General features: G+C 37.2%; 1 protein-coding gene across 4 annotated transcripts in view; it reads left to right on the top strand.

Moving 5' to 3' along the window:
• Positions 1-27,226, top strand: part of LOC124309343 (mucin-4) — a 108,523-nt gene that overhangs the window by 24,870 nt on the left and 56,427 nt on the right. For 2 of the 4 annotated variants that reach the window (XM_046772929.1, XM_046772928.1), the window contains exon 1: positions 10,696-11,126. The exons of 1 other annotated variant lie outside the window; for it this stretch is intronic. The gene's annotated coding sequence lies outside the window, so the exon portion shown is untranslated. Of the gene's footprint in view, positions 1-10,695; positions 11,127-27,226 lie in introns of those variants that run through there. One more of the 4 variants, XM_046772926.1, reaches the window with a different exon arrangement.

Below are 27,226 nucleotides of genomic sequence, written 5' to 3'. Positions count from 1 at the left end.
CCGAAGGTACGAAACTCGCATGCATTTCGAAATTAAAACCGTAACTTTTCGGGAAAGCTGCAGCCGGTTTCCACGATTTTTCTCCCGACTCAAGCTGCAAACCCTCGCAAAATAAAATTTCACAAAACCGTACGGCAGAAGTTTCGTAAACGCAATAATAGAGATTATTATTCGCGGAAGAGAGGAATTTTGCAAATTCGTCACACAGATCTTGCGACTAATAACTGTGAGTGAATAAATTTCATACCACACGATGATAAAATCCAAGTGCGAAAGGACTCAAAGGATCGTTTTGTCCGATGGAAATAACCGAAGAAAGAAACTGGATGAAGAAACAAAAATTCTTCTTTTTTTAAATTGACACATGCTTCTGAAACTTTCGCAACAAAAATGCGTAACATTTCAGTGCCGCGAGAAGGTTTAAAATTTAGGTCGGACCTTTTTCTTTTTTTTCCTTTTGTTTTTTTTTTTTTTTTTTTTTTTTTTTTTTTTTTGGAACGCATATTTTCAGCCGGAGCTTTCGCTGGTTAATTGCAAAATCGTTGCGCGCGAGGCGAGTGAGATTTTTGTAAATTTTTAAGCGACGTTGAGAGAAAATAGACGAAAGTTGAAAATAGAGAGAAGCGAGGGAATAACACATAACTCAGGATGGTTTTGTGAAAACACCCCATTCATAACACCGATGCCGGGAAAAATATCGCTCCTAGGTGTGTGAAAATATTGCAGGCGGTGTGCAGAAAAGTTTGACGTAGAGAGTTGGAGGGGTGATTTTGCACGTGCGAATATTTGCCCACCCATAGCTGTAATAATAATGCGATTTTTTTTCAATCCTTTTTTCTTCCTCCTATTTTCTCCCTCCTCTCTCGCCGTCTCTCCGCGCATTTCGCCTCCTTTTCTCCCGATCACGCCTCCGAGACGTCGTTGTGACGTTTCCCATATTCCCGTATTCCAGACGCGTATTTTGCGGGAAACGGAGAAAATTTTATTAAAACTAGAAGAAAATAAATAGCCGTCTTTTATTTTTTTTTTCCTTATATCCCAAGCATTTCTTATATATTATATATACCTTTGGGAATATCGGACGTAGAAAAGAAAAAAAAAAAACAACACCGAGGTGAAAAAATTATTATACATTACACTTTGCTGTTGCTCGGTAAGAATATTTGCGGAAGGTAATTTTTTATCGGAATTTAACATTCATTTTCACGTCCAAATCATTCCATCGTCGATATTTATAATTTAATGGTATTATTTTGTATATTAACACATTTTTGCATATTTTTACACAAACCAATATTTCGCTGTATGGATAATGAAAAACGAAAGTCAGTACTTTTTATAATTAACACATCGGTTGTCGATAACATTTATCTACTCGTGGATTATAGAACGTCTTTTCAACCTCCCGAAAACGATTCTTAAAATTATAAGCAATGGCTTAGATATTAATTTTTCATTTCAGAGTATTTTAAAATTAAGAAAAATCCATCAGGTTCTATCGATTTCACTTTATCTTGGCTTATTTCGTTTAGTTGACTATCTTCTACAATTTCACCATAACAATTAATGTTTGTTTCCAATCGATCGAATCTGATGGATTATTCTTAATTTAAAAACACTTTGAAATGAAAAATTCATATTTGAGCTATTGCTCATAATTTTAAGATTTGTTTTCGGGTGATTTAAAGAAAATTATCTAAGCTCACGAGTAGCTAAATGTTAATAATATCAATTATGCGATTATTGCGTATGAGATTAATTAAAAAAGTAGTGATTAAGTGTATCAACTGCTAAAAAAAAAAAAAAAAAATCCCAACGAAAGCCGTGCGAATCGGCCGCTGATATAAAAGTATTTGATACGTGAAAAAAATTCATATGCGAAACGTTATTTGATAAGAAAATACCGTGAAATATAAAACCAGGCGAATTCTATCGGAATGTACGGCGTGTTTTGCACACGTCATAAAACGAAGATCGTGTCGGCTGATCGAGCTGCAAAAGTACGTGAAAAATTGGCGTGCGTAAAAATAAAAACCGAATCAATTATATATTTACTTGAAGTTTATTTTTATTTATTTATTTATTTATTTTTTCATATAACAATTTATTTTCGCGCGAATAAAATTTTAGTAAATTGCGACTCTTCGATCGTTGCGGTGAAAAATTTTTGTACAAAGTTTGAAAGGAGGTGAGTAACGCGGTTTCCTTGAGAATAAACTTCTAATTAACCCGGCGCGTTATTTGCTCTCGCTCAATTGTAACTCGCAACTTTTTCACGAGGTGCGAATATTTCCAGAGACTTGACTTCATCGGGTTATTGCGAAATTCGAGAAGTTCGACGAGACTTTTCTACGAGTTATTGCAGCGCCGATTTTACGAGCTGGAAATTCGGACAAGAAAAATGGCGGATTTCCACGGTTCAAATCCGGGATTTCCTTTCACCCCTTTTTGTCAAAACAGAGCTTTCGGGCTTGGGTTGCGGGATTTTCTTAAAGGTTAAAGCTACAAAGGAAAAATCAGGCACACGCAGGTGATCGAAAGTCAGAAATCGATGCATTTTTACCTTTGTCAAGGATTCGTCTTTTCGAAGGACGAATTTCATCCCACCGTAGGTGGAATGAAATTCGATTTCAAATAACTGGGAAAAATCTTGCCAACATTTTTCATTTCTGTCTAATTTATAACAAGGACAAAAAAAATTCGCGCAACAAACTTTCTCGAAATTGATTTCTTCTCTTTTTTTTATATTAACATTTTTATTTTTGATAGGAGGAAAATTCGGAAAAATAATATATATATATATACCTAGGTATCAACAGTAGGCCGACGTATCCTGTGAAGGATCGTAAAAATTCTTTCCTCAGTCATAAAAGTTGGAAATAAAAGCGAAGGAATATGTTATATCCACGATCGCGTGAAAGATGCTAAGCAAACTAGAAAAACGAAATCGATCGTCGAGCTTTGGGGAAAGTTGATATTTCGATCGTTTCGTTTACTCTAAACTAGTTTTAATATCCATAAAGATAGAATTCCTGTATATAGATCTATGCTGATCGATCAGATCAGGTATTTAAGAAACATCGTACGAAACTGTAAAAACAAATTGCGCAATCTTTTGCGTTAGAGTTTCCCTTCGTTTCATTTAATTTTCGACGAAATTAGATTTATCTTGGAATTTTGTGATTTATGTATATATATATATGTATATATATAATTTTCTACGGTTAATTAAGCACCTGTTAATTTCGACCACTCGACACAGCAGCTGCAGCCTATAATTCTCTTGGCGTATTAGGCAGCTGAAGCTGCAGAATATTATACGTATACCGTTAATGAAATTTACCTCGAGCTCACTTTCTTATTCCCAATTATTGTTCTCGAAAATTATGTTATGTATTATGAATATTTTACCACATACCCAGGCTTATTGCATTGTTCTTGTAACGTTTTATTATATACCCCTGCGGTTTTGGAGAGAATTGGTCGAATTTAAATTTCCATATTTTTGAATATTTAATTAAAACACGTCTCACTGCAAAACTTATAACCGGCAAGATCGCGATCAAATTAGTAAAGGAACAAAATTTACACTCATTATCCGGGGCAAGATGATCATTTTTCACCATCTCTTTTCCCACGATTCAAATGTTACGTAAGTTACGGCTTCGAAAACTAGCGTATCGTCAGTTATACAAGAATTTGAAAAATTTCTAGCTCATCGTTTCGTAAAATTCCATCGATAATTCAACAATCCGATTATCACTTCCTTGAGAAAACTTGTTTCAGACAAAACTGAATATCGTAGAAATCTCGTGAAATCGGAATAATTTACTTGTAAAATTGCGAATTTGGATTAAGTATAAACTGACTTTTTACCAACGAGGCGAGTAATAAATAACACCGTCCTTCGTCCCTGATTTGACGCTTCTGAAAACCCGATTTGTCAAACCATGCGAAAAGATCGGTCAGTTACTTTGATCCATTAGCTTTGTCCTTCGTTCACGATATGCATTTATTACCCAACGAGATCTATGCAGCGGTTTCATAGATCATTATAATAACTCGTACGTAAGCTAATGGGGTCCGGGTTCGATTTCTTCGAGTCTGCAATCCTCTGTCACTCGTTATGACTGTTCTTTTATTTCTTTTTATTTTTTATTCACTTTTTTTTTTCCACCTCGTCGTGTTTCTATCGTCTATCGTTGCGACCGACGCAATTAAACCCGGGTCGATTTAAACAGGCGACAACCTTGACTCGCCCAAATTTAACATCCGGTTTCAGTAGAGAAGAACCCTGATGAAAAATTCCGTGACTAAAATTCTATCGGGATCGCGATTCAGGTTAAATATCAAAGCGAATATTCTTAATACACCGAGAGAAATTTTTCGTTACGGTTAGCGGTCAGTATTCGACGATTTTAATTTTTTACCACAATCGACAAAATATAGTTCTAGGTAGAAAATGAAAATTAGTTTTCTAGCTGTTACCGGAAAGTCTGGTATTCGTTGCTATTCTTTCTCATTACGATCGCTGTTGCTATATTTTCTTGCAACTGTTGCGAAAATTTAACGCTCGCGCGAGAATAAATTGACGTTAAAGCCTTGTTTAACTAAAAAAGTAGAGTAAACCGAAGAAACTGATTTTGCGTTGCGATTACCAAAAAAGAATCGTTTTTCGTAATTTCAACAATATTCAAACAGTTTTTTTAACGATACCTGTTTTACTCAATTTTTCTGAGTGTACTCGAAGAATTGTTTTCTTTTCATTCTTTATCATTCTTTGAGTATAAACATTACAGAACTTGAGTTAAATCATACGAAAATAAAACCGTTTACGCTGCAGGAAAATCAGTTTAAGATTCATGTGCGAATGATCGAAAATGCGGTATTTATTGATAATAATGTTAATAAATAACAATCATGCAAACATTCTATGTACCTGCATAACGAGGTTATCACGACACTTTGAACCATGTTTCAGAGCTTAATTTCCGAAGGATAATAATACTCCCGTACGTATACGGTATGTACAAGGTTTTATATGCACGGTACTAAACGAGCTTAAAAGCTTGCGAGGTTTCAGCACTCAAGTTTATAAAACACCGTCTCTTCCCATCTTTGCATTCCCGTCGTTCTTTCTTACTTTTTTCGCGAGTTAAACGTTCGCCACAGTTTTGCATAACCTGCGCGAATTTAACGATTTTATCGTCGTTACAAGGCGAAATAGTTGCCTAGGATAACCGTTTGCATTAATTTTAAACTTTATCTAATATTATCGGTTCCCGTTTGTCCTTGTATCTATCGTAAAAATTTCCACGGATAACGACGCAGAGGGAAAAGGAGAGAGAGAAAGAGAGAGAGATTCTAGCAAAGTTCCGAAACCATGCAGCGACGTCAATGTCCTGTAATTTTTTTTTTTTATTCCTTTTTTTTCAGCACTTTACAAGTTTCCGCTTTGTCGCTTAACAGCGTCCACCTAAATCGTGTTCGTGTCATGATGGTTATAACAATGATAATACTGGCGGCACTAAAGACAACAATGGAATTTGAAGAGCTGTTAGAAGCTTGAAAATTTTCCGAGAATCGAAATGTCAAGGATGGTCGTTTCCGGTAAGGCTTTCCGATTAGGTCCGACGGCTTCCCAATTAGCTCAGCCTCGGCTTGCCTAATTGATCTGAGAATCTGAATTTTCAACCGGATGTTAATTAATAATCCACGATTTGCGGTCTCGTCGTTTCTGGAATTAAGGATCTGTCAAACGTACAGTTCGGTCAAAGAGTTGTAAAGACGAAAATATGAAATAACGAATATTTGAAAGTCAAACTGAAGTTAAACAAATTGATTTTAGTTAAGACAATATTCTCTTGAGACAGGTAAAAAAATTTTAAAACCACTTTCAGCTACAATAACACGATTATTGATGGCTGTGAAGATATTCCACTATCGAATAATTTGTGTAATAAAAGAAGAAAAGGAAAAAAAATCGCATCCTTTGTACGATTTTAATAAACTCTGAATGAAGGGATTATTTTTTTTTATTGAGAACTTGCCTTGTTGTTTATCACTGTCAATGATTTCACTAATCATATTTCTTCTTTGATCAAATGAAGCGATGATTTCATTGTGAAAACGATTTAATACTGGGATCTCTTCAGTCATCAATAATTCTATCGTAGCTGAAATTTATGGTTAGAAAGAGCAATTCTCGCCCACGAGAATATTGTTTCAACTGAATTCAACTCGATGAACTTCGGTGGCACTTTCAAGCTTTCGTTATACTCGTATGATATTTCTGTCTCCACAGCTCTTCGACTCGACTGTACGTTTGATATATCCTTATTAAACGGCTGCTGCAAAATGATCGACGCGCCTCGTTCTAAACTTGAATTTCCATCCCCCGATTCCGGGTTTTCCGCAAAACTAAAATATGCAAACACGACCTCCCGCAAACCGAGGTGAAATTTCAAACTAATGGTAATTTATACGCGGCTGAAGCGACGAAGAAATTTTCACCGAATCTCAATGACAGTCGAAATGCTATTCAGCCCTCCGAAAATCATGTGAGAGAATTTTCGATACGGGATATTGTTTATTACAATAATTACTCCGGACACTGTGTAAGATTATTAGACGAGACAAGTGAATTCTCTATTTTACCGGGGCGTGGCTGCAGCGCCTCGTTTAAACTTTCCTCGTGAAGTGAAACAATTCTAGGAATGTCTGTCAACGTCCCTGCTCTCTATCACTACGATCGAATACGATAGCGGAAAAACCGCACAACGGCAGGCAACGTCAAACCTGATATTTCCGTCAAATGCACGGATGGAATTGAATTCATTTATTGCGAACGTGAACCAGACGGTTGAAAAACTCACACGTTGATAAAAGAAATGGCATTCTGTGAATAATCGAAGACTGAGAAACTCGCTTCAAACAATATTATCGTACATTTGAAATAAAAAGGATAAATAATCTCGCTTTTCTAGCCAATTGCAATTTTGTTTAAATCTCTTGTTTATCGTCCTCATTAATCCGATAAATTTGGCCTCTGCAATTTCTGATCAAACGAATGAGAAATAGCTGTTTCGAAATCGATTAATCATCCACGTATACTCGCATAAAATAATTGATCGTTTTTGACGATACGATTATGATTAATTTATTAAGGCGAAGAAATTTTTTCGACGTTCCAAAAGAAGCTGGTTCTGTATGAATCTTGATTGAAATCTTTTGAAAAGAATTCCTACGAATTAGATCTCAAGAATCACCGAGACGATCAACTGAATATTATATGAACGAGAATTTCAATACTGAAACGGAGAATGCAAACGATAGTTTCTACCCTGTCGGGATAATGCAGAATCGATAATAATCTCAACTGAATGATAAAATCAAGGGTAAAGCGACCGACGTGATGTAGATACGTACGTCGGTACTTCGACAATGGGATAAGGAGACACTCCAGAGTAGATGTATCGCTTCGATTCTCAGCGGGGATAAAAGCTCTTCGCAAATACTTGTACATATACATATATATATATATATGTATATACAATGACGTGCGAGGAAATAAAGTAGCGAAAAGCTGCGAAGAAGAACTGGCGAAGAAAAGAAAGGAAAGAATCGAAAGAGAAATAAAAGCAGAAGAACCAGGAACTTGCTCAAAGTACACGAACGAATGAAAAATTGGCCAGAATCTAATTTGCGTGATCGTAGAAATGCGACGGTCGGTAAGTGTCGGTAATAGAAATCAATGTCCGGAACTCGCTTTCCATATATGCAGTATACTAGGGATGATAATTGTCGGTAATAGGAATCTATCTGCGGAACTCTTCTTGCATGTATGCAATATACAAGGGTCGGTAAGTGTCGGTAGTAGGAATCTGTGTCCAGAACTCGTCTTACATTTAATACGTGCAAACATACTAGGGTCGGTAAATGTCGGTAACAGGAATCTGCGGCCGAAACTCTCTTTTTATATATATTCATGACGAATTCGCGCTATACTTGACTCGTAATTGATGGCGTTGAGAGAAAAAAGACTTTTCGACCAATTTACTTTCAATTCGACTGCAGAATTGCGATTGCAATTGCAAAAAAAAAAAAAAAAAAGTAAGAACGATAAATAGAGAAAGATAGACGAGGAATGCGGAAGCAGCGGTTGAATTGCATTGAGGGAGAAAGACGTCGCGGGTCTCCTCTTCGGATTTGAAAGATCGATGAATGGCTCTTTGGAGCCGAACGACGCGGGGTCAGGACCTCGTGCTGTGTGTCCGGAGAAAAGTGGACGGTATCCCACGCACGGAGGTTTCTGCGCTTTAATATATAACTCACATACATATACATATATAAATATGAATGCGCACACATTGAGCAGGAAAGTATAACGCAAGGATTGACCGATACGCTCCCGTCTTTGGCAAATATTGCTCGCCCAGTTATTATCCCCAGCCAGCTTGGCGAAAGCGTTATTTCAAAGCTTGAGGATTTTTCCTTGTTTTCTCCGTGTACATACACTGTGATTCTTGGTTCGTCCTTTTCTGCGGTGGTTTTCTTTTTTACCAATTTTATTCTAGATTTTTAACATTATCTGGTAAATCGAATGTGACGAAAAATTTTTCAAGTCTCATGTGTTATATAGAAATGAAATAAAGGAAGCGTCCGTTACGGTATGCAAGTATAATAAATATTTGAAAAGATTGTTATACGTGGTAAGTTTCTGTGAAACAACAAACGAGATACTGATTAGCTTGCGAGTTGTATGAACATCGTCGTAAAATGCGGATAAAATATTTAATAATTTCATACGAGAAGTATAAAAAAAAAAAAAAATAACGGTAGATTGCATAGAAAGTATGGGATTGCTGTGTATAATTCATTGAGAATATGCGTGCCTCGTACATGTAATTTATTAAAATATGAACAATATGTAGGTTGGAAAGAAGGGTTTTTCGCCAAATGTGGTTAAAAAAAAAAGAGTTCGATGTTGCTGAAAATAAAAAATTAAACAACGAAACTGAAGTGAAAATTTGAAGGGTTCTTCTGTGTACGTAACTTAAGAAAAATTACAGTCGAATAAAAAACATAGAAATTATAAGAATCTAGGATTGTTAGGGTATCTCGGAACTTTGAATAGTATCACGAGAAGAAGAAAAAAAGTGTGAATGAAGTAAACCGAAGAAAGATTGGAGATCAATAATCGTTTTTCAATGCCTGAAAGTCTTTCAGTTATCTCCTGGAGGGTAAAAAAAGTGAATATAAATAAGTCCAAAATCAATATACGCGAGGGAAGATTTTTCGTCAAACGTTTTGAAAATTTGTGGGCAATTTCCTCGTGAGATAAATTCATAACATCGTTGAATTCTGAGGGGGGAAAAAATACAATAATTGCTAGATTTGAATGCGAAACAACAGCAAGAAAAAAAAAAAATCAAACACATTAACAATAAAATTTTGGAGTACAACTTACGATTATCGAGCCATGAATCAATTTCAATCACTCTATGATATGATTATTTCATTGTAAATGAGAATTAAAAAAGTTTGTATGTACCTGAATTTTAGAAAACTGGGAAAAACTGTTTTCACGCTGCGTAGTTGTTCAGTATTTGAATTCGTTGCTGGAATTTCTGTTTAGAAAAAAGAATGAATATTGTATTTCCAGCCTTTTTCGGTTACTCTTTTCAATTTTCGAAAATACGAGAAATGCTGCAACTAATAAATTTATACCGCAAGAAAAAGAGAAAAAGAAGAAGAATAAAGAAAAAAAAAAAAAAAAAACGCGTACAACGCGCCTAATTTTTTCTTCTGCTTTCCATAATGAGTATCGGATCCCTTTTTTTGCCGTTGGTACTTACAATTGCAAATGAGAATTACAAAAAGGCTGCAAGTAGGTACTTGAATTTTAAAAAACGGAGAAAAACTGTTTTCACACCGCGTAGTTATCAATTAGCGAAAGAAAATTGTATTCGCAGCCCTTTTCGCTTAACCCTCTTCGATTCTCGTAAATACGAAAACTGCCGCAACTAATAAATCCACACCGTGAGTAAAAGAGAAGAGCAAAGAAAATGATGAATGAAAAAAAAAAAAAACAAAAATGAGATTGATGCGCCTAATTTTTTTTCTTCTTCTCGTTCTACTTTTCGTAACGCGTATCGGATCACTTTTTCTCCGTCGGTATAACAACCTACTACGAAAAGAAAGGGAAAGGGGAAAAAAAAAAAAAAAAAAAAAAATTGAACAAGACGAGGATGAGGCAGGACGAGATAATATACCGTTAGTCTTTAATGCGTCTCATGGAGTAATAATCTCCAGCTAAGATATAAGCGAGATGCTGCCCGACAACGTCCACGAAAGGAATGGACCGCGACTCTCTCTCTCTCTCTGCCCCCCCCCCCCCCCCTCCTCTGCCCCCTCTCACTCACTCGCTCCGAGGAGAGAGAAGGCCGATCCACCGACCGGCTGATCCTCAGAGGCCGGAGATGAAAGTGAACCCGACGTGAAGAGAAGATGCGCTCACCTGGAGGGCCGGGATCGAGGCGTGGGAGTGCAGATCGGCGGCGGCGTCTCGACGCCAGCGTCGTCGGCAGGGCGTCGAGGGGGGAAGGATGAGGGGGGGGACGTCGTGGCATCAGGCATGAGGTTTCCACGCCGCGGCGTTCGCCCGTCAGTTTACTCTCGCGTTTCGACCACGTCGCATCTCAGCGCGAATCAACACGCCTCGAAACTGTTGAACATCAACAATATATTAATTAACAAGCCTGCGATGAGCCGCCTCGTGTATCGAATAACGACAATTACGATGGAAGAATTTTAATCCGTGTGTCAGATTTATATTTTCCTTCTCCTTCTTCTTCTTCTTCTTCTTCGTTTTTTATTGTTTTGTTTTTTTTTTTTTTCCTTTTTTTTTGGCTTTCGTATCACTACATCAGATCTGGCTAAGTTCGCGACTCTCTTGGTCTTGCAATTTTTGTGCTCTCATTGGCTAAAGTCTTTTTGGTATTCGTATACCTAGATTCTTGTTCTTCTTCTTCTTCTTCTTCTTTTTGACTTCTCTTCTTAGTGTGTCGTGATTTTTTTCAGTCTGATTATTGAAATATCGTGAAAGGAAGACATCGTCTTGTTTGGTGAGTCTTACTTATCGTAATGTTGTTGGTATTATTAATATGCGGCTGGATCGAATTAAAACCCCCGAAAAATCAGGTTCTACGTAATTGAAATAATAATTGTACAACCCCGATCGCGACAGGATAACCGCCCTTCCCTTTTGTGTTTTCAAGTAAAACATAGGACAGGACTGATTGGAAAAATTGACGGCATTCGATACCGTTTATTTCGGGGAAAATTCGAAATCAAAAATTGTGAAAACCATAAAGATTAAAAAAATAAAGAAACAGCTGCACAATTACGTAATGAACGAAAACGTCGAATGAAAAAATTTGGAGTAACGAATTTTGTCACGAGTTATTAGACCTTGAGGATAAACTTTCAATTCATTTATTAGAGATACAAATATTTGTGATATAAAAAATGGAGCCTAAAAATAAAATTCAAAAAAAAAAAAAAAAAAAAAAACTTCTATTTGTTATCTTGAAACGTTTCGAACGTGACCGTGAATAACGTTGTATTTTCCATTAAGCGACGAAAGTTTTTCTTTCGTACGGTAATTGAAATGAATTTTTTAGGGTAACTTTTAACATACCGAGAGAGTAGAATTCGACGATTTACACGATTTTCGCGGGTTCTGTTTGAACTCGCGTTCCGCGAGGAGTTTGGGACGTTTCTCACCCCCTCGTTTCTCTCATTTACTTTTTCTTCTCCTACTTTTCCTCCGTTCGTTCCCTTGTGGTGAAAAGTTTTTTGCCACAGCGTTTTTTTTTACCCGGTAAGAACACTACGGGCGTCTTTTTGACGATTATATAGCACTTTTTTTTTCTTTTTTTTTTTTTTTTTTTACGCGCTCGCGTCTCTGTCTCTGAGAGAATCGTACGAGAATAAAGAGGGTATAAAATTTGGTGAGAAATGGAGCTGAAGAAGAAATAAAAATTAAAAACAAAAAATCCGCACCAGTGAGCGAAGATACACCCAGTTCAGGCCCAGAATTCGTACGATGCGGGAGGAACGAGGGATGGGGATTGAAATATAGGGTTTCTACCGCCAAAATCTACCTCTTGCCAATATTTCGCCGGGTGACGGAGTCGCGCTCATTTTTTATCCGAATTTATCGCCATCACGAATATTTCTCAACAAAGCTCGCATCAGCCTTTTTCGACTTTCCCGCAAATTGAGGGATAATCATTTCCGCGCTTTCAGGACTTCTGGGATAAAAGGTTGAGAAAAACCAGCCTCGTTATTCTTGTATAGATTCGACGAAAACTGAATTGTAAAACTGAAAAGGTAAAGAAGAAGGAAAGAAAAAAAAAAAATATATTTTATCCTTATAAGATTTTATAACGGTAATTAAAACCTGATTATTACCGACGATGATTTATGCAATCATTCTGTAGAAACTTGAGTTTTAGCAAATAATGAGGAGAGATAAATTTGAATCACAAAAAAACTTGGGCTTTTTCAAAATTGAAATTTGAACCTGGACGGGATAACCCTGAGCTTTATTTTCAATGACGTGAGCTTTTAGGTTTGCCCATGCAAGGTACTCTAACAAATTATTCAATTCCATTTCAGCTATGAATAATTGATCGTTAAAATGTAAACTTGTGTACTTAACGATTTCCGTTGCATGCGCAATATATTTTCGTTGGGCGAGTTTCAATTTCTGTCGCGTATAACAGAAAAGGACTTTTTTTTTTTCTTACTTGAAAATGTTTAATTGAAATTTTTATTTCCGCGGAAGGTCGAAAAATTGTTTTTCCGATTATGTTTGCTCGGAAACAAAAGTAAAGGACGAGGAACGTTGAAGGTTTAACTACCGATTCACCATCAGACATTTGATAGAACGTTTAAGGTTTCGCTGGGTCGAAACGCTTCTGTGCTTTCGCGTGCAAGCTTGCGAGAAATATTCAACCCTCTGAATCAAGATTATAAACCTTTGTCGCGGCGTGCTGCTGCCGCAGGGAAATTCTCACGCGAAGTCATAGAGAATAAATGGCAATCACACGCGATTCGTTCGCCGCTGAGACAAAAGTGGCGAGCTTTTTGGCGTGCTTTGCTTTTCTGTTTAGGGAGGGTAAAAGTAACGAGCAAGAGAAAATGTATAAATCAAAAGGCTTTCTGTTATTTTCTGCGATCGTGCTTTTACTCAGAGAATTACCGACTATCGATAAGGACGGAAACTGTCGAGTCATTCGATCGCAATTTCCGATTTCTCATGCATGTTGCGATATTGGCGGAGCATATTTCACACAAAGCTTTTACCCTCCACAATCGGGGAAACGGAGACCTGGAAGTTTTCCTCGTTTCAAGTGTTATTGACAACCAGACGTTTTTCTGTTCGAGAAAAACCGGAACAGTAGTCGTGCAAAAGAAGGCGTAAGAAAAATAAGTCGGTGTCAAATATCCAAAATCAGTTTCCGATGATGAGACAAAGCAAGAAGTTCGGTTCGAAGATTTTTATGCTAAAAGAATTCTGATTTAATGAAATAAAACACAAGTTAAGAGTCGTAAATAAAAAAAGAAAGAGCTTAAATGGATTGAAGAGTCCTTGAAACTTGCATAATTATATTAATAATAATATTTATTATCTAACTTTTCCTCCGCGATTTTATATCAGACACGAATTCAAAATTGAATACTTACTTGATGGGAGGAGAAAGCTCTCGAACATCTTGGCATAAGAATAAGAGGCTTTTCTGCAGGATTGCGAACGCGTCGAGTATCTATGGGGCGTTCTACGAAGTAGCGGTCGAGATTGAAACTTGAGATTTTATACCTGCTTTAGAATTTTTTCCATAAGAATTGTGGTCGAAAAAACAATGGGCTGTATTTTATTTATTCTTTTAACCACTCCAATCCGAGTTACGATTCAATTTGCCATTTCCAGAACGCCCGTTATATAAAATCTGAACTAATTTTAGAAAATTTGGTAAAATGTAACAAAAACTTTGGAGTCACTGTTAAAAACGGGGTCTTTGTTACAGAGAACGATGTGTTATTTTGAACAATGATGAGTGCAAGAGAAAACAATAATTGGAATGAAATTTTTACATCAAAGTGGCGAAAATAGATTGTCATAATGCGGGTTGAAAAAAAAGCCCTGTTCGAGAATCGGAAAGTGGCGAATATATTCTGACGTCAAATTTTTTTAACTTGTTAACATCCATAATTGTTATTTTAAATTACATGTCAGTTGATTCGATGAAAGTTCAATTTTAAACAAGGGCTCAATTATATGTGACTGGATTTTTTTTAGATTTTTCCCAAATATCAGGAAATGGGCGATTCGAAAATAACAAATCGATTCGCAATTCAGATAAAAATTGTTGAAAAAAATTGAAAATAACTTTGAATTAACAATTTCGTGGGAAAATTCTTCGGGTATATATTGAATCTCAATTTCTGGTATTAATCGATGTTTCGAGGAATGCCCCGAACATTACCCAAAAGGTTAGGGACAACTTGTAACTTTGAAGTGAAACAGGTCGAGAGTAATCTAATGCAGCGTTCGTTTGCAAACGCGAAATTCGATACCTCCAAACAATATTTCTCATCCCGCAGTCTCAGAAATTTCCAGGACCTGAAATAAAGAGCAAATCTCAGCTACTCCTGGAATGAATTTAAAAGAAAACAGACGAAGATAAACTTTCTTAAAGAAACTTTCTACCTCTGACTTCTTTCTCAATAATTGGCTACAAAATTTTCCAGTTTTTCAAAAAATTCGTCATCGATCATTGATTACAGGCACAACAAAAAAAAAAAACGAAAGAAACAAAAACTTGATCAAATATGTGTATAAATGATACAAAGAACAAGTGAACCCGATTTATTTTTCTGTTTTTTATTTCTTTTGTGAATGTGTCGAGTTCTGAAAATGAGGTGATTAAAAAAAAGAAAAAAAAAAAAAAACTTGTATTATTTTTTTTTCATAATAATGTAAATTTTCCACCCGCGTAACAATAATCGTAACTCGAATGGCAGAATTATTGTCCGGTTCTCATTAGGACTGAGTGCAGCAATGGCTTGGCAATGAGAGTAAAAACAGTGGAGCCGTAGGATAGTCGTCAGAATAATGCACGCACCTGTAATTAAGAGTTTGGTCAGAGTTTGCGGGAGATCCGTCGTAAATAAACGCGTGGTGTAACCGTTTAGCTTAGAGAGAGAGAGAGAGAGAGAGAGAGTTTGGCTTTCCCATTTGCAGGATAGTAATTTCCCCGCCCCCCTCCGGTGAGACCGTTTAAGTACGCGCTATCTGTTTCAAACACACCATTGAACTAAAACTATTACGTATGTATGTATAACGAAAGCGCGCAAGCTCCGCTGTGAGGCTTCTGCCAGCGACCCGCGGAATGGAAACCTTCCTGCCCTTAGCTGCACCTTACAGCCTCCGGCTTAAATCTTCTTCGTTCAACGATGCGAGCTTTCGGTTCAGCTTTATCATATACGCGAATTCTCATGAATTCTGATTTGTAACCGATATTTTTTTCAGAGATATCGAACGTTGTTTTTTCTCTTTCAACACATTTCGCGAAGCTGCGCGGATTGTAAGCTTTTTTTATCGGACAACTTTTTTTTTTTTCTCCCTCGCCAGATGTATTTTCACTGAAAAAATTCACAGGAGCAAATGAACGGAACGACCGAAAAAGTTTTTAACAAATTTTAAAACTTGACCTAATTCACAATGCGTCTGAAGTTGTTTTTATTTTTATTTTTTTTTTTTTATTTATTTTTGTTTTTATTCTTCACGCTTTTCACTTTTTTTCACGATATCATTTGATACGATTTCGATAAAATTTGCAAATTTTATCCCTTCAGTATATACCGAGCATCATTGATTATGATAATTGTACAGTTGAACTCTTAAAATTTGGCAAGATGCGTATTTTTCAACAGATTTGATATAAATTCGAGATCATTCTTACAACGAGAAGCATTTTCAAGAAATAAAATTGAATCCGTCGAGTCTTGCTTTCACTTTTAACGGTAATTGTTCGTCAAGCTCGCTCGCTGAAGCTTGCGTGAAATTTTATCCGACCTTTAGGTACATATAGCTAAACACGTACGTACGTTCTATGTTATAAATAGGTATGTATAATAACACAAGCCCGTATACATAAACACAAATATATATACATATGTATATATATATATATATATATATAAAGCTCTGTAGATATATAGACCACGTACATAACACGAAGCGTTACGCGGAAGCTTTTAGCGCCGGTGATCCCTGGGAAATCCAATTGATTAGCGGTTCGTGCAGTAGAATAAGAACAACAACATCGCCGGCTGGTTTTTAGGGTAAAAGGATAAATAGATTGGAAATTTCGAGGGATGAAAAATGTCACGCACGCAACGCGAAAACTAATTGAAAAAATTTTAAGAAATTCAGTGAAAATTGGAACAACGATAAAGGAAGAAAGAGAAACGGAAGCAAACTTTTGAATACGGTTCAAAACGAGGGAGAAAAATTCGCCCCAATTCTATCGTGGTCCCGATTCGGCAAATTTTTTACCAAAAATCCTCTCTCTCTCTCTCTCTCTCTCCTTACTCGTTTACTTTGTTTTTATTTTCTGTCCTCTACTTTATCGCAGCTCCGTTCACTTTTTAATATTCGGTATGACTTTTCTACACTTCCACGAAGGTACTTGTCCAACATCGCTACGCGCATGATAAAATATGTCTATTTATCTGTCTAACTATCCATCCATCTATCCATCCATCTATTCGTCTATCAATTTGAAGTCAGCGACTTTGGCGGATATACGAAGGAAGAATTCGTCGAAGTTGGTAATTGTAGGCTTTTATTTATGATTTGAGTAATAAGGAAAGCCTACGATAATAAAATCGGACCAATTCTTCCTTCATATTCGTCCATCCAACTATCAGGTTAACGCTGATGTCGACGCGCCAGCCGTAGAACTGCTCACGTTTTCGTGTCCGACCATAACCGCGGACTGACCACTGACCGACGAAACTCGAGTCGTACTACTGCCTCGCCAATTAGCGCGCTGCATCGCGATACAGACTCGTAAAACGGTTTGAATTGGCTCGATTTGCCGGGTTCGCGTGAAATGTAGCGTTGCCTTTTTTTTTTTTTTTTTTATTTGTTTATTTATTTATTTAATTATTTTTTTTGTTTTCATTATGCTGTGAAACCGTTTCAACGATTTCGTTAACTGCTCGGTATAAGGGAATCGATGTTTTTGGTAAAGTTGACTGTCGAAACGTGAGAGGAAAAAAATGTAGCAAAAATTTATTTATTTGTTAATTTTTTTTTTTTTTTTGATACTTTATCTTACTCAGCTGAATATTTACACATTTATTCAAAAATATTTGTCACGTTTCTAAAACACGGTTGTGCGGAAGCAATTTGAAACGAGGGAAAAAAAAAATCCCTCTAGATCGTTTTAATTCTTGAAATTATCTGAAATATTCAGGAATCCCTGCAACGTTGTACGATAACCGATAACTATAACCGAGGGACTAAACGAGGGTGGAGGGTGGTGTATCGATTCCGTTCAGAAATTGACGGTTTTTTTTTTTTTTTTTGTTTTTTTTTTTCATTTCTCTTTCTCCTTGCGTGGCTGAGTACATAGAGCGAAATAAATGTTATACTCAGGGGGTGGTTGTTCCGAGTGAGGTTATTATTTTTTCTCCCTTCGACTCGCCGCCACCCTCGTTCCGTAATACACTGCAGGATTTTCCTCCCCTCCCTGCCCTTCCCCTCTCTTGTCCGGCCCACACGGGAGGGGTTGATTCATGGTGTAACCTGATAGGCCCAAATGAAATTGACCATCCGCCGTCCCTCCTTTCTCCCTAAATAAATGGATTTTCACTCATACGCGTCTCGTATCATTGTTAAGTCTTGATTAAAAACGAATCTCGTTATCACAGGGAGAGCGATTTTCTTACGGGGGTGGAAAATTTTTATTTTTTATTTTTTCATACCGTACGAAGCAATTAAACATGACGTTACGACAGTTACAATTTATTTGTATTACTTGTTACACTTGGAGAATGTGATATCAAATTTTGCAAAATTTATCATCAAATGTTTCATATCAATGTTCAATCTGTAATTTCAGTGAATTTGCTTGGAAATTTTTTAATTCTAACCGTTTATTCACTCGTTTCTTCGGATCGAAAATGAAGATGTGGAAAGATCGGAAAGTTTAATTATCGATATTTTGACTTACCAAGTTCAAGTTTTTAGTAACGAATTCTCACGTTTCTATAAATTTCATATTGTTTAAACCTTTGACTTTCCAATACTTCCACATTGTTATCCTGTTTTATTCTTCCTTCTATCGGCTTATGCGTGAAGTTTAAAGAGTTTTTTAAAAAAACTGTTCAATTGTTGATTTCCTCGTCAGTTTCGCGACAGTTTTGCGCTCTATGAGACGGCTTACACGTTATAATATAATACATGCTGATATGCCATTGTTCCTGCGGTCAAGCCGTCTGTCAGATGGTTTGAATGCTCGAAACCGCAAACCGTTGATATGCAATACCGTTATGATGTTTGGATTCGTCAAAAGCCGCGGGCTGGATCGAGCTTGCGATTAATTTACTCCCCAAAATCGCAATTCGTGTGACCGACCGTCCAAACGATTTGAATTTGAAGTCAAAGCGCGGTCGTTTCTCTGTGAATTTTAGCAAAAGAAAAATAAATAATCGAACAAATTTTCAAGAGCTTTCAAATATGCGGAAAAATTTCATCGCTTATCTAATTACAGCTATGAAATAATCAAAGAAATAGTATAATAATTCCAACGATTGTTGAAATCGTTTTTCTTATCGCGGTTGTTTTGTTTATTTACACGTTTGACGCACAAGTTTAAGTAAGAAAATTTAAAAATGATTCGAAACGTACGGAACCGTGAAGCTTGCAAGGATATACAGAGTATTATTTATCGTACCAAGAGAATACGATATAGGAATGCGTAATATACGATATATCATACTTATTCACGTATTTCGTTGAGTAAGAATTGTGCAAAAATTTTCTCCCACGCGACGTGTTGGTTATATTTCCAAGTCACACGTCTCAGCTGTTTTGTTTGCTGATTTAATACACTTACTCAATTCAGGGTGAATATGTATAAACATAATATAATATAATCGCGTATAACGTTGTTAATAATGACGAAGAAAAAATGGTGATAAAAAAATATGGCGCAAGAATCACATATGAGAATAGGGTTATAATAATTCATCATTAATAAGCTAATTAACGTAAGTGTACGTATATATACATATGTGTGTGTGTGTGTGTAAATTATACTCAAGGACTCGAAATTTTTACACTTCGGTCATTATTGCTCATATTTTTACACCGCTTCTCGAATCTCGGAATGATACCGATGTCTGACTCTTTGTCTGATTTTATTGTTTATATACAAGTATACACGAGTATGAAATAATATGGGAACTTTTTTAACTCGGTGTTGATATACGCTTAGGTACAGAGCTGTGAACGGTTCAGGTAACATACGAATTTCGCAATTTATTCTTCTATTTAAAAGTGGCAAGGGAATAAATGAAAAGGGGTTGGTAACGAGAGGAACAAGAAGGAAGGAAGAACACGGTGAGGAAAAAATTGGAAAATAAAATCGTAGAACGAGGAATAGAATCAAAGAAAAGTAATTCAGTGCGAAATCGGAGGAAATAACAATGAGAGCAGGATAGAAATGGAAGAGGATTGAATAAATAAATGGAAAAGTTGAAGACTATCGGAGGGAAAACAAAAGCTTGAGAGCTTTATTGTTCACGGCGTTGGAAACTCGCCGGTTGGTAAATTTTAACAAGACGAATTGCCGTGTCATTTTTCTTCTTTACTTTATTTTACGCTTTCTATCGTATTATGCGTACTTCATCGTCTCTTGGAGATCTAGTTTTTGTTTTTCCCTCTACTTTTTCTTCGTCGATTATTATTGTCGCTCATTTTTTCTTTTATTTTTTTTCCAATTTCTTCTCATTCTTTTATTTCCGCGCATCGACGGTCGTGTGATAAATTTCAGTTCAATGGAAAATTAACGACTGGAAGAAGTTTTTTTTTTTCTTCATCTTCAGGTTCCTCGTTGCGAATATATTTCACAACTCAACGAGTTTTGGACTTGCTTGACGTAGATGAGGAGGAATAAAAAAAAGGAGAAGATAAAAAAAAAAAAAAAAAAAAAAAAAACACCGCACAACGAGAAGAAAATCAGAGAGGAATTCTAACGGATTTTGCCTCGGAGAATCCTCTCGTACAACACACAATTTCATTATATATTTACATATTTTGTACAGCCGTTGAATACCTGCTTATCTTGATATTATCATTATGCGTATTCATTCGCTTGAGTTAATTATCAACCTATTGCAGAGATGTAAACAAATATTTGAAAAAATGATGTTGAAATGACAGAATGAAAAAAAAAAAAAAAAAAAAGTAAGTGAAACAAATAGAAATTAAAAGCAACACGATTGAAAATAGAAAAGAAAAAAAGAAAGAAATGTAATTACACATTACACGTGATTAAATATAAAAATTTATTCGCACTCACGCAATTCATTCGTTGAATTATTATTATCCACGGTATTCTCTCACGCCTCGATCTCGTTACACCTTAAGGTTGGGCTCCTCTCTAAATGGCACCGTGATTTCGTGAAGATTGCCAGAAATTTCGCAACAATATTTCGCAGATTACAACTTGCCGTGTCCTTCGTGTCTCCGAATATCTCGAAACAATCACGCGTCAATATTTGTCTTCTTCTCCGTTTCGTCGTCGGTTTGAATTTATTATTTCTCTTCTCAGTGTTTCTCGGTTCTGCCGTATCTAATTACACCCTGAAACGGTAAACGAGGGAAAAAGGAAAAAGCAATATCAATCCGAACGGTAATGAAACTGAAAATCAAAAACAAAGACTGTAAAATTTTGCAACAAAAATTGCAAAACTTTGATTCCGCTTCACCTGTGACTCGGTTATTCATTCTCTTTTCAAGAACATTTGCTACATCGAACGTTCTTTATTCGTCTCAAATCTCGACTCGTTATACAATCTATTCTTGTATTGAAAAAAAAACAGCGAGTATTTTTTTTTTGTATTGATCCGCACCCTTGTATAGTCGACTCGCGTCTGTTTCCAATTTCTCGTATTACAATATTTCTCCCGCTAATTGGCCGTCTTATGTTTTTACACAGGTTTGTACATTATTTACCCAACATTTTTGATCTCTTGATTACTTCTTTGTTCGCATTTATTCTTCTGTATACAGTCGATCCTCCACTAATGCAGAAAAACAAACAAACAAACAGAAAAGTAAACAAGAAATACCAAACAAGAATCCCAAAACTTCTCTTCACCTTATCGCAAAATCTGTTTTGTTATCTCGTAACTTTGCACACAGATTTCCAATCGATGACTAAAAATTTTCGAGGGGTTTAATCACTCGTGAAATCTGTATTACACTTTTCCGGAAATCTTGTAAAATCTCTTGAAGTTTTTCGAAATCTTCTGAAAACTTTTAAAATTTTTAGAAATCTTTCGTAATCATCTGTAATCTTTAAAAATCTTTTGACATCCTTCGAAATCCTACAAATAAATCCTCTTGTAATCTTTTGAAATCTTTTGAAATCATCTGTAATCTTTTAAAATATCTTTCGACGCTCTTTGAAATCCCATGAAGCCTCTTGTAATATTTAAAAATCCTCCGAAATAATTTCAAATCTTTTGAAATCCTTTGAAATTCCTTCAATCCCCTGGAATATTGAAATCAGGTATACATGAAATCGATGAGTAAGCGATGAACCCCTGGCACCGAAGGTTTTGGTCGTTGATATTTCGTCGGAGCTCGAATTCTTCGGAGGAATTATTTTCACCTTATTAATATACATTGAGAGAGTTTGCGCGACGCGATATGAAAACTTTACATATATACACGTGTATACATATAATATATATATATATATATATATATTGTGACGTGGATTTTTCTGCACCTCGGTTACTCGGAGCAAATAACCGGGAACTTACCGCGTGCACAATAATTTGGCGTCCACGATGTACCCTGGATCTAAAACAATATCGCAAAGTTTTTGTTGGGCGCCTGGCGTGATTAACACGCCTCGAAATCAGTAATACGCTATTCCTCGGGCATATGCTCGATAGCTCAGTACCGCGGAGAGGGGAGGGGTAATTTTTGGAGAGAGAGAGAGACACTCAAAATACACACGCTATTTAACAAAAGTAAAAGAAAATCTTATATTTCATAATAGCGGTGATACAAAACAAAAGAAAAAAAAATATAATTCAAAAATCGCTCATCGCGAGTCTAAAACTAAACATAGAATTACACGGAACCTACTCTATCTCTTACTCTAATGAGCTCGCGGCTCCCTAACTAAAACGTCACTCGACGATCGCAACATCCTCATGCGCAATTCTCAAAACGTCACTCGACGATCGCAACATCCTCATGCGCAATTCTCAAAACGTCACTCGACGATCGCAACATCCTCATGCGCAATTCTCAAAACGTCACTCGACGATCGCAACATCCTCATGCGCAATTCTCAAAACGTCACTCGACGATCGCAACATCCTCATGCGCAATTCTCAAAACGTCACTCGACGATCGCAACATCCTCATGCGCAATTCTCAAAACGTCACTCGACGATCGCAACATCCTCATGCGCAATTCTCAAAACGTCACTCGACGATCGCAACATCCTCATGCGCAATTCTCAAAACGTCACTCGACGATCGCAGCATCCTCATGCGCAATTCTCAAAACGCAAATTCGCCATTTGTTCTCCATGGCGATGATTGCTCGAAACGAAACTAAAACTAATTATTCAACGGTGCGCCGTCAGGTCTCGCAAACTAAAACACCATGCTCAAACTTCTCGTCTCAACTGCTGCGCAACGCAACGGCAATTTCGACTATACATCGCCTAACCTCGACTAAACACTATCTTAACTAGACGTAAACTTAACTAAACGCAAACACCACTACATTTAACTTCAACTAAACACAAGCTCAAAGTAACTCAACTAAACCTACATTATCTTAACTAACGGGTACGGAACTCAATGCAGGCGCAACTAAACGTAACCTAAACTCTACGCAATCGCAACGCATCCGAACTTAATTTTTTTCAAAATCCTTCAAAACGTTACCCGCTAATCCGAGCACTCCAATTCGGTGCTTCCCGACCTACTCGAGAGGTGACACAAAAAGAAAACGATAACGCGGCTCGACCCGATACAGCGAAATTCGGCTATACTTGATTTCACTAACGAGAAAGATTCAACTAAAACCCGTGACGCTACTCAACTTTTTCAGAAACTCAAAATTTACTTTACTCTAACTCGCGGACTCAGGCTACGGTCATCAAGCAAGAGAATCGGCAAAAGAATTTCGAGTACTTTTCTACAACGCAAATCCAAAACGGCTATCCGTTACTCGGCAAGCCTTTTCACAATTATGCTCGAAATTCAATCGCGGGGATAGAAGCAGCGCTTACCTTCTACATCCTTGCAACCCCCTTTCCATTCCCTTCGCGATTTTTGGGCGACTCCATTGCTTCGCGGAACTCCCCAAAACGCGACTACTAATCACGACCGCCAGAACTAGAGTGGTTTCAAAAACCTACCACCTGCCGCAACACGGATCTCGATACGCCATCCCACACGTGACGTCATACCCCCAAGAATACGCAATAATCGATCCGTCATCGATTTCGTCGATCGCGCAACTCGACGCGCACCTTCGATCGCATCGCTGCGCAGAACTTAAAGCTAGCTCGCAATCTCGTCCTCCGCGCAGCTCCAGGACGTCTTGACGGTGAGCGTGGTGCTCCCTCGTCGCTAGTCGGTCCGTCGCAAGTTCGCTGGTCAATTGTTGGCGGGGTGAAGGGGAAGAGGCTGCGGCGCGCCGGCCGCCAGCGGGAATCGCGTCCACCTTGGATTCCCTCGATGCGGGGATCTGCGTCGGCTCCCCCTCCGCAGCCTCGAGATCCTTCCTTCGCAATTGTTGCTAGTCCGCCATTTTGCACTTTCCTCGAATTCGGTGTCGACTTCTTGCCTGATGCCGTTGTAGCTCGAAAAATAAAAAAAAACAAAAAAAAACTGAAATATCTTACGCTGGTCGCTAAAGTGTCCCCTCTCGTAGTTTCGGATGCGTGACTCTAGTCCTGGCGCTCTTTTCCAAAAACTTCGCGACTCAATTTCGGAAATTTCTAAATTTTTGGTTCCGCCCAGGGTTCAAGGAGCACCTTGTAACGGGCATCAAAAATGCCACGTTACAATATATATATATGCGTGTAACGTACGATGGAAAATTCCCTCACTTTGAGTTTCACGTGTAATAACCTTTCATTATCTTTCCGCTCTCTTCGTCTCCTCTCTTGTTCTCCTCTTTGCGGAAGGGATCCGATGTCCGGTTCTTTGCACTTTTCCGGTATGGAAGACAGTAAATTAGCCACTGTGCTTTCAGGCCACATGCGACCGATAATTTACCACCTGCAAGCTTCTCCTCGCCTCCCGCAAGCTCGCCCATTCACCTCGACACTGCAGCTTTTCAGACACCACTTTATTTATCCCTGCACGGTTTTCCTTGTACCGAAAATATCGCGATAAATCGCGCTGAGCGATACGTTTGATTCGACATTATTTCCCCGCAATCCTACAATTTCAATTCGGATCGTCTCACTTGCGGATAAATGAACGGTGATGAAAAGGAGAGGAAAATAATGATTCTAAGGCTTCTTTTTCTTATTGGATTTAAAAATTTCCTTCTTCCTCCTTTGTAGAGTGAAATTTCATGAAATAAATTTTCGTCGGCCATTTCGAGAAGGGAATTTCATTTTTACATTTCGCCTGTGTTTTACCGCGGAACGAAGAAAAGTGGAAGGAAATGGAATTCTCCGTGAAAAGTGCAGCTTTATTGTACATGAGAGCTTGCAGCGTTTGAAAACAAATGAAACCCGTTCTCAGTTCTGTTCAATTTCGTACATTCTGTGTAAAACTATTTCTCTGCCGAGAAATACCGAGATGTTCGCTTCTACGTGCACCGCTTCGTGTTTTCTCTTTTTTTTTTTTTTTCATACACTCGTAGGTTTTTATTTTTTTTTGGCATCATAAGATGCACCATAAATCTAGGCACCGCGAGATGTGGAAATTTGACGTAAATAAAATGGTTTCATTCGATTCGGAAATTATTCATTAATTTAAAGCAAAGATTTCTGACCTTTGATTGAACTTTTTAAAATTTTTCACCTGCGAATAAATATTCGCTGTATGAATAATGCAACAACGTACGAAAGATACGTTATCCCGGTGCGTCGAGTAAACAATGATAAACCGGATTTGCGGAGGGAAAATTAACCCCCTGCATTGAGATAGAAGAGAGCTAGAGAGAGAAGCGTCGGTGTGTAAATTAAACCAACCCTCACTTAGCCCCAAGTTCTCTCTCTCTCTCGAGTTTCAAGATTAAACTGTGAAATTAATTCAAGTGCGTGAGCTTAACGGTGAAAAGTGGCGGAAAGGGGTGCAGGTCGGCCCTCAAAGGTCAGGGTTGAGGTATAAATTTCTTCTTCTTTTTTTTTTTTTTTTTTTTGTTTGTTTGTTTTTTTTCCCACCAAGGATGTGTGTAAATACGAGTATATGCGCGTATAAGACGAGCGCACGCGCTTTAATGCGACATCATCGTCCTCTTCCTCCTCCTCCTCCTCCTCCTCCTCCTCCTTACACGAGGCTTAAGTCTCAGTCTCAGGCTTAGGGTGAAATAAAAAACCGAGACCTGCGCTCGAAGGGATTTGCGTGATAAGGGCTGAATTCTCGGCTCATTTAGCCCTCGCGTACCGAGAGAATCGCTCGTTGAGAATACGGAGCGGTACCGAGTTGTGGTACACAGGGTGTACCAAAAATAAGGGATCAAGTTGATAGGGGTGATATAGAGTGAGAAAGAGAGAGAGAGAGAGACCTTTAATCATTCTGGGACAAGTCCTTTTAGGCGGTATACATATAGACACGCGTATAAACGTGAAATGTGCATGGGTATATTGTAACAAATCACAATGCAACAAATTACAATAAAATCAACAACAAGATTAAGACCAAAGTTGGAAAAGATACCAAAAGCAGAGAGAGTTAACGGATAAAAATAAATAGAAGAATAATGGGTAGTAAATAGATAAAAATTAAGGAGGAAAACAAAAAACAAAAAATAATGAATAAACGGATAAGTAAATAAATGAATATAAATAAATAACATACAACAATACGTAGATAACAATAATAGAGAGAGAGAGAGAGAGAGAAGCGTTTATTTATGCAAGCACAAGTCCTGTTAGGACATGTAAAATACATATAATGATATGACATGAAATGTGTGTTTAAAACAGCAAACTAGAATTAAAATTAAAACTAGAGTTGTAGGGAGTAGAAGACAATTAAGAAGAGAGAAAACAGAGGATAGAGGTAAATAAAACGAAAATGAACGATAAGTTGAGAGAAAAAATTAAGAAATGGGTAAATAAATAAATCAAATGACAAATAAAAAATAAATGTAAAAATACGAGCAATAAAATTAGAATTACGATTCATTTATCTTGAGACAAGTCCTCTAAACAGTATAGAAATTTAACATAATCTCTCTATCTAATAAAAAAGTTTCAAACAAATGAACGTAGAAAAAGATTATAATAACAATAGTAAAAGAAGATTATAATAACAATAGTAAAAAAAGATTATAATAACAATAGTATACGCATGAAGTTGGCGGTGGGGTGAGATCCCGAAAACAAAACAAAAAACATCTAGCAAACCCTTTGACAGCTGTCATCGGCTGTTTATGACAGTCTTTGACAAATATCTTTATAGGTATCTGTTTCTGACGCGCAAAAAATGAACATGCAAACGAAAATTATCAAGATGATTCCCGACAGGAATTGTCTTTTTCGCGCTTTGGCGTATCGTGTATACGGCACTCAAAATCGACACGCAGAGGTGAGACTGAGTATCGTTTCAAATATAGTGGATAATTGGTCTACATTTGCGGGTTTTATTACAGGTAATGAGTCAAACGGTGCTGTGGTTAGGTGACCTGGTGATTACAAA

The sequence above is a fragment of the Neodiprion virginianus genome, chromosome 7, assembly GCF_021901495.1.
Source record: "Neodiprion virginianus isolate iyNeoVirg1 chromosome 7, iyNeoVirg1.1, whole genome shotgun sequence".
Taxonomy (NCBI): domain Eukaryota; kingdom Metazoa; phylum Arthropoda; class Insecta; order Hymenoptera; family Diprionidae; genus Neodiprion; species Neodiprion virginianus.
Note: the sequence above shows the minus strand (reverse complement) of the source record. Positions and strands in the feature narration are given on the sequence as shown.